This window comes from Paralichthys olivaceus, chromosome 12, assembly GCF_024713975.1.
Source record: "Paralichthys olivaceus isolate ysfri-2021 chromosome 12, ASM2471397v2, whole genome shotgun sequence".
NCBI lineage: Eukaryota > Metazoa > Chordata > Actinopteri > Pleuronectiformes > Paralichthyidae > Paralichthys > Paralichthys olivaceus.
Genome location: NC_091104.1, coordinates 9,957,524 through 9,966,134, shown reverse-complemented (window position 1 = coordinate 9,966,134; position 8,611 = coordinate 9,957,524).

Here is an 8,611-nt window from a genome sequence, read left to right as displayed (position 1 = left end):
TCTTAAATGTCAAGAAAATTAATAATCTGGTTTTGCAAATTGGGTAACCGATGTTTCTTCTGCAGAATCCCAATTTATTGGTCATGAGCATGCTTGACCAGGTTTTTAAAAGGCCTCACACAAATGCACTTGTAGAGAAAAAAAACCTTACAAAGGGAAGCCTTCTATGATGGCAGCTGTGCAGAGAAATATATTATCATTTTTCTTGTAGATGTAGTAAAAAAATATGTCCTTACACTGGTAGTGACAAGGAAATGGGGGTCTATCAGCACTGATTGAATTGTGGATCATTACATTATGTTACAACATGAAATTGCACCAATGATTTACAATGCTTGTGTTGTACTTTGAGCATGTGACAGTGTTGTATCTGGGTGGGGAACACTGGCACGTAAGCAGAAAAGCTAATGACTCTGTGTTGTTCTTATAAATAGGGGAAAATGAAATCATTACATTCTGATTTTACACTGACAGAGGTTTATTAATTGAGGGAGTTTTAATCTCACAGGTCACCTATGTAATCTGGTGTCTAGCTAATTAGGTTGAATTAGCATTGCTTCCTAATTGCCAGTTGTTGCAGTAATGATGACACAGGAAAGAGCTGGGGAAACAGCTGTAATGTGTTTCCCAGAAAATAATCATAGTTTGTGTGTTTGTGTGTGTTTTTAGTCATATTAGAATGAAGTTATGTTTCTCAACAAATACATTTCCATGAGAGACATTAGCGGCTCCCGGATGTTGTGACTCTGGATGTTCCTGCCTTTTCCTCATAGCGCCACCATGTGGTCAAAGATATAGGTTTTGAATGAACTTCTCGTGAATTGTTGGATGGTTTGTCGCACAGGAATACACACATTCATGTTCTCTCTGGGATGCATTTGGAAAACCTTAATAATCCAATTCTTTATGACCAAATTTAGAAATGATTAGAAAAGGATGGTATAGTAGATGGTAACACTGCATTAGCATGGTTACAGGAAGCTTTGTCTTGTATGGAATTGGCCACACGCTATAATTTATCTGATCCAAATCCAGATCCTGTGGTGTGAGGGGTTTACAGAGATATTCTTAATGTCATCGGCTGATATGGAGCCTCCCTAATTTCAAATCTTAAAAATGTTTTGATATTCTGAAGTTTTTTGAAGTTATGTTTGATCCCATAAGTCTCTGTGAGTTCTCTGGAACTGTTTAAATGGCAAGTGTGTAGTCCTGTGTCTCGACTGGATTGTCTCAATTATGTCTATTGTTAGGGTCTCCCATGATTTTACAATCAGTTAAGATTTGATATTGTGTGCAGCAGGATATAGAGTTACCAGATTCCCATTTGAAGTTCAACATTCAAATCAAAATTTCAACAGAGAAAGTCAAATTATTAATAGCTGTGAACATGTCATTTCATGGTATTACACTTTCATTAAATCACATTCCTGGATGATACCGATTAAAAGTGTTTTTTTCCCAGCATGATATGAAGCAACACTGTGGGAAGATATGCAACAGACTTGAGTCTTGTTTCCCATCAGCTGCTCTGTGGAGGAGTTACCAGTTTGTCAGTCACCAGTTCAGCTGCAGAGCTTCACAGCAATTGCAAGAGAGTCATGACCTCGATCAGTGACAGTTCTGAGAGCAGCTGTGACACTTACATTACTTTGATTTTATGTTTCCACCATTAACAATCATAAATCAGCAGTTGTGAGTTATTTGCTGTAGCTTCAAACTCCCATGAAAGTGATGCACGCACCGATCAGCCCCGACATTAAAACCAGTTGCCTGTTTTAATGCTGTGGCTGATCGGTGCGTGTACATCAAGTCTGTGATTACAGTGGAATAACGACCAGCTCCCAATGTGCAACACGGAAGATAAAACAACAGTTTCACTCCAGAGAGTCCACACCGACACTGCAGCTAAATAACTTGCTTTTGACTTTGATAACCACATTTACTCGGTGATCACTCACTTTCCTGCTGCAAAGTGGAGACAGAGTACAAACAGCAAATTCCTAAATTGAGGTTCTTCTTTTTGCTCCCCAGTGTGACCTCTGCTTCACTGAGTCTGAGACTTGTTTTGATTAGTGATCAATTCATGACCTATGTATCTCTGATGTTCATGTGCATCTATCAAATCATTTTCTTTCTGTCTGTCTTTCTCTCAACCCTCTATCTCTCTCTCTTCTCTCTCCTCTTGCATCTATGCTGTACGGAGGAGTAGTTACATCATTAGTATGCCATTAGCTCTGATCATTGATTCCTCCCGCAGATCCACCCCCCCTCCTCAATGTTCGCTGACACGGAATTCTGAGGAGATCCGTGAACTTTATCACCTTCAGCGTTCCGGTTTCCTCCTCAGAATTCCCACTGGATCAGCACTTTCCTCCCCTCCAGACCTTTTCTAATTATCCTGTTCCTGCCTTTCAATAAATAATTACAATAAAGGTCATCAATCAAAAGCGAAACATTGATAACTGAAGAAAAAGTCCAATATCCCCTTGGCACAGCGCTCCCGCTGTCATACATACGATGACGGACTGTGTGTGATAGTATGTGTGCATCCTGGTGTGTGTGTTTGTAGCAGAAAATAATTTTCACATAAATCATGTGCTAGGAGATAGATGAGAGGGACCAGTGAAGGTACTGCACACATGGGCTGCTGTGATTAAGCTTTGTCTTTGTGTGTGTGTGGTTTTTAGATGATAAGGGCGACAATAGTAAACAAAATACGATCACACACAACAGTTTGAACGAGAGTTAAGCTCAGACTAAGCCCACACGCACTGAACATCCCAACTGAATTTTGATAAGCACACACACACACACACACACACACACACACACACACACACACACACACCTGGATATGCTAATAGGAGAGCTGTGGGGGTATAGTCTCTTTGGTGCCAGTGATTGGTTGCTATCTGTCTAGCCTGGAGGAACGGCGAGGCAGCCAGGCCTCCCGCCAGGCTCAGCCCAGAGAGCAGCTCTGATAACGGGGTAAAAATGTGAGCCATCCTCAGTGTCAGCCTGGAGGAACGGCTGCCTCGGGCCTTTTCTGAACTGAAGCTGCAGCCTAAATGAGTTTCTGAGCCTGGCAGCTCGGCAGAACTCGACACTGTTACAGTCTGTTGCAACACATACACACACTGCACACACACACCTGCACCTGCTCATCTAAACACACACACACTCGTGCTAACAAACACACTCTCTGCACTCGCTCTCTCATGCGTTCACCTGGTCGGAGGGAAATTACAAAATCAGAGAGGAACATTGTCTGTTAAAAGAGTAAACAGCCTCGCTGGTTGTGTTTGAACGTGGGAGCTCGAATGCATTCATTATCCTGTTGCTTATGGAGGCATTGTGCTCTGCATGTCAACACTCCGCCACCCCCGAACACTCATCATAATGCAAAGCAAATCACACACAAGCAAACACGCACTCACAGCTTCAATGACTCCAAAATGAGGAAATGACTTCCATTGGGCTTTAAAATATTCTTATCCTTTTCTCTTTCCTCTCCTCACATCACTTCCCTCTCTCGATCCATCTCCTTCATTCACGCCTAATTGGTCCAAATTCTTGCCGGCGCTTCCACAAACAGCACTAAATTAGTTTTCATCAAAACACAATTCCACCTGAGTTCGACCTGCGAATGTGCTGAACACGCAGAGATGAAGCGGTTGGGCTTTAAGAGGTGTCGGTGCCGAGAGATGATGGTTAGGAAGACACAGATTTGCTGAAATGGAGATTTTTTGGGGGAGATTGTGTTTGGTGGAAAAACAGGTTTCTATTAGGAAGGAGTAATGGGTAGAGTGAGGCGTATCCGTCTACAGGAGAGCTGCGGGAGAGAGAGGGTTTCTCAGGCGTCGGTGAAGTGACAGAGCGTGAAACAGTTTGCTAGGCATGTCTAAAGATAGAGGGAAGAGCTGAGAGGGACGGGAAGAGGAGGTTGGCGGTGGGTGGTTAACAAGCCAATAACACTGAATTCTGAACAGGTGAAAAATGCGTCACAGAGCCGATCCTGGTCCAAGCTGACGGTGATGTTGTCATCTTCAAATGCTGGTGTACACTCACTTTAAAGCCTAATACTTCACCTGGTGACATTTATAAAGATGACTGCATTCTGTAATGTTTTTTATTTGTGTCTGTTCAAGTTTGAAGTTAGTTTTCTACCCTTGTGTCGTGCAGCATGAGCTCGTAGAGCACCACAAACTGAAATGTTCCACAGACAGAATGCAACATGTAGTACATTTTTAAAATAACTTCTGCTTATATGTACAAAAGTCACAAATTACTGATAAAGGACACATAGTGGAAACTTACACTAAATGTCAAAGACTAATTATAAAAAGGACAAATCATCTTCTAGGTCAAAATCAAAACAGAAAATTAATTGATTTTACCGGATACCATGATATGTGGTGTATGCCTATTAACCTATGACATGTAATTAGTGTATTTCCATTTAATTAACACTGACAATTAGAGTTATCACAGTTATTTGTGCACATCAGTACTTTCAGTCTTTACATCTGGACAACAAATATGTGTTTTCCTGCCTGGAAACACTTTGAAAAGTGAGATTATGTGTTTGTTTACAACAATATATTATAATACTACAGTATAAATACCACCAGTTTGTGTAGAAAGTCTAATAACCTTAATACAGACTTTACCACAGTACAGTATGGACATAAGAAGTTATTCAATCAGTGTGAGAACATGGACCAATAAATGTGTTAACATGTAATTATCTGTACCCTGGAGGTTATTGCTCTGATCTCCACAACTACAGCAGTGGATTTGTATATGTAGAGAATAAAGATGAATAAATAATCTGATAGACAGTGTTTTTCTCATATTTTCAGGTGTGGGTCCTTGGTGGATAGATGCATTATTCAATTTAACCTTGTTGAAGTGATTTCACCTCTTTGGAGTTTATTTTCCTCATGTCTGAAAAACGCTGTTGAAGCAGCTCTGAACATTAATCACCTTGATCAAAAAGGTGTAAAAGAAAGAGAACATTTGGGAAACTACAGTGAATGAGGAGGCTAACATGTTCCCATCTGTCTGTGAGTTACTATGGTTACCACTTCAAAATATCATTCATGTCAAAATCCAAGACGAATAACAGAGCAAGTGAAATGTGTCTCGCTGCCCTTTTAGTTTCCACTCCTTCACCCAGCTCCCTCCTTCCTCTCGTCCTGCTCTACCTGCTCTCTGCTCCAAATGTTCTCCCCACACTTGTTTTGCTGTGTGTGTGTGAGTGTGTGTTGTGTTGTGTTGCATTTGTGACACGTCCAGCATTACTGCCTGTTTTATAGGACTGTGGACAGCGTCTCGTTGCCAAGGTCAGGCTGACAGAGTGCATTATGGGAAAGTAATTCACGACTTTACAATAGAGTGCATTTACACACTCGGCGTGGTCCGCTGGCTGAAAATGACTCAGTTGAATTTAAAGGATGGTTTTTACACCAGAGCTATTGAGTTATTTCTGCAAAGCGTGAGAACACCTGCTCGAAATGTGCGTTCATGTGTGTGTGTGTGTGTGTTTGTGTGTGTGTAGATGTAGTGACATTTGCTGCTCGTCTGATTAATTATCTCATACAGCCTGGATAGAGTGTGACAGGTGTTAGTCATTTCCTTGGGATTAGGAAGGTGGGAGGAAGACAGAAGGAAGGGACGAGGGGAGGGACGCAGAGGTGCACAAGAGGCAGGGGTGCCTGTAAACATGACTGAGTCTCAATGATATCAAATGACAGAGTGTGTGTGTGTGTGTAAGATAGACCTCCCCTCATTTTGTTGGGAGCAATTATCTCTCTATTCCGATCAGTGTTAATGTCTGAATATAATCGTCTGGAAACACAAAGTGCACCTTGACTGTGTTTCATGACACCACCACATATGATAATGTGGTGCTGATGAGTCAAAATATTCAGTATTTTGTTATTAGTGAAATTTGTACTAAAGTATAACTTGACAAGATTCTCCACATTCAGGTTGGATCCTCTGATATTCCTCCTCTAATTACTTTACTCTTGTAAAATTACATTATTCTAGTAATATTACAACTTCTTGTAATATTATGACTTTATGCTCGTTAGATTTATGTTTTATTTCTTGTAATATAACTTTACACTCAGAAAATGATGTCTTTATTTTTGTTAAATCCCCCCAAAATGTCCTCTTAACATTTTGACTTTATCTACTAATATTACAACATTATTCTCATAAGATTAGAAATATATTCTCTTAAATTATGACTTTTTAAAAATCTCAGATCCTTTTCCACACTCAAGTGACCCTAATACTTTGTCGTAGATATCAGTGGGCGATGAAAAAATATGTTTTTTGTTCATATTTGTCTCTTCTTCACTCAAACTTTTTCTTTTTTTCCCCACCTCTCTATTTCGTTGCATTTTTTATGCATCGCTCCTTCACTTGTGTTTTTGATTAATATTGATTTAGCTGTAATAGTCGGGCTATAGGGACCCTGCATTTCAATAACTTCTAATTACACACACACACACAAAGCTTCAATAAATCTTACTGCGAGTTCCACTCATAACGCCCCGGCCCACAAATTACAACAGCGATCTGACAATGTCAATAAATATGGGCGCCATTCCGCCCAGCTGAATTCTTGTGAAATGAAAAATGTGAATAAACATTACGAGACATTTTCCTCTGATCCCTTCTCTTTTCTCGGTTTTCCCTCCATCGGCCTCAGCTCTGTCCTTCCCTCCTTACTTCCCCTTCTCCTCATCCCGTCCCGCTCTCCGTTAGCCCAGCCCCTTTGTCTCCACTTTGTTTCAGCTGTTGATTCCGCATCAATCATTGCGAAATCTAATTTGTCAAACCTCAATCTAGCAGGGCCCTCAACCCTGCGCCTCTGTCTGTTTGTCTGGAGCTCCACAAATGAGATGTGTGATAAGGCAACAGAGGGAGTTCTGCCAGGAATAAAAACAGACTTTTGCACTTTGAAGTCGGAGCAGATCAAAAACAACAGAGAGCTCTGTGTGCTACAAAGGGAGCGTTTCTCCCCTTCATCCATCTTCCCTCGTTCCTGCACCTTTTCTCCGCAACCAGTCTGTCACTCTGTGAACTGTCACATATCACATACAGGCCCCAAACCTGCCTCACTTACCTGCAGCATCTACCTACCACAGGGAAGAGATCTGACACAGTGTGTGTGTGTATATATCCGTGTGCAGGTATATTCATATACCTTGAGGGTTTGTAGCAGGCGGTGCAATTGGAGTCTATGTTGGTGCACAGGTGATGTAGATGTGCTCACACTCGGTTTCTCTATTTGTTCTCATTTCTGGGTCGTGTGCTTTAAGTTGCTTCTCGCAGGCAATCTTCTCCACCGTGATTCCAGCCCACCCAGGTTCTCTCCCCCTGTCACTTTCATTTTTTGCAGCGAGTACTCGCTGTCAAGTCTGGAAAGACACTGTCACAGTCAGCGCTGACGTTAGGGACATACTGTACATCTTGTGTCCTATCAGCCCACAGCTGCCCTTCATCACCCCCCCACCACCAGCAGTCCCATGTTCCCGACATGGGAGTCATTTGTCTTCTTTGTGTCCGCTGCGATGATGTGGGATAACGTCAGGGGCCAGTGGAGCAGACAGGGGAGTATTGGAGTATCGATCCTACCTCTGTTCTCTCTGTCCTCCTGTGACTGGTGCTGATGGAGTTTGGCTCCATACATTGTTTCTCACACCTTTGGTGCACATGTGTGTGTGTGTGAGATAGAGAGAGAGGGAAAGAGCAATCTATTTGTAGGGGGCAGTTGTTTGTGACTGTATGGGACTCCTCATGTTCCAGTTGAGTCTGCTCTCCCTCTCTGTTCGCATCCAGCTCATTCTGCAGTGTGTGTTTACAATGACTGTGCAAGTCAGTTGCTTGTGACAGAACCAAACCTAAAGTCATGATGACCTATGACAAAAACAGAAGGGTTCTCAGAGGGCACACACCTCCACCAACACTAAGGCCATATTCCGCCATGTTGAAGGAAGTAAAAAAAAAACTCATGGAGCCATTAGTTTATCCAGATATACTCACTCAATAACCCCTCCTTCACTGTAAAGGGTCTTCTGTATAGATAGTGAGCTCATCTGCAAAAGTAAAAACACTTTCAGACTCTACTCGGTGCATTTTCTGTAAACTGGTAATCGTGTCACTGTAGCAGGATTGTGACGTACAACAACAACAACGTCGGCCAGTGGAAAATCCCATAATACATCTTAAATGTTTATTTCACACTTTATATTAATACTTTTAGGTAAAACACACGTTGAATGACCATATTTAAATGTAGAAATAAACTTCTTCACTGCAGTTTGTGATGCGCTGCTCTGCTCACATTTGGACGACAGGTTCCTGCTGCCGTTTCTCCTCTCGTCTCATATCTAGAGTATACAGGGTAGCAAAGATTCGGACAACGCTACAAAATGGTGAATTCACTATATAGTGGACTATATTAGTGAGTGATTTCAGACACAGCCAGTTGATTGAAAGCAGGTGCAGTGATCACACCTGAGCTGTAGTATGAGGGTTCACAGACACACACTCAGAGGAGGAACATACAGGAGACAACAGGGCAGACAGGTAA